Here is a 473-nt window from a genome sequence, read left to right as displayed (position 1 = left end):
TCTCTTCATCTGAAGAAGACGCCTACAGAAGCTCAAGAGCTGATTGAAATGGTTGCAAATAACCAATTCATGTACACTTCTGAAAGGAATCCTGTGAACAATGGGATAAATCAGAAGAAAGGAGTTCTTGAGATTGACACTCTGAATGCCATATTGGCTCAGAACAAAATATTGACTCAGAAAGTCAATATGATTTCTCAAAGTCTGTCTGGAATGCAAAATGCACAGGTAGTACTAAGGAAGCTTCATCTGAAGAAGAAGCTTATGATCCTGAGAACCCTTCAATGGAAGAGGTGAATTACATGGGAGAACCCTATGGAAACACTTATAATCCTTCATGGAGAAATCATCCAAATTTCTCATGGAAGGATCAATAGAGACCTCAACAAGGTTTCAACAACAATAATGGTGGAAGAAACAGGTTTAGCAATAGCAAGCCTTTTCCATCATCTTCTCAGCAACAGACAGAGAGC

Source organism: Arachis duranensis, chromosome 4 (genome assembly GCF_000817695.3).
Source record: "Arachis duranensis cultivar V14167 chromosome 4, aradu.V14167.gnm2.J7QH, whole genome shotgun sequence".
NCBI classification, from domain to species: domain Eukaryota; kingdom Viridiplantae; phylum Streptophyta; class Magnoliopsida; order Fabales; family Fabaceae; genus Arachis; species Arachis duranensis.
This window is presented reverse-complemented; position numbering follows the sequence as displayed.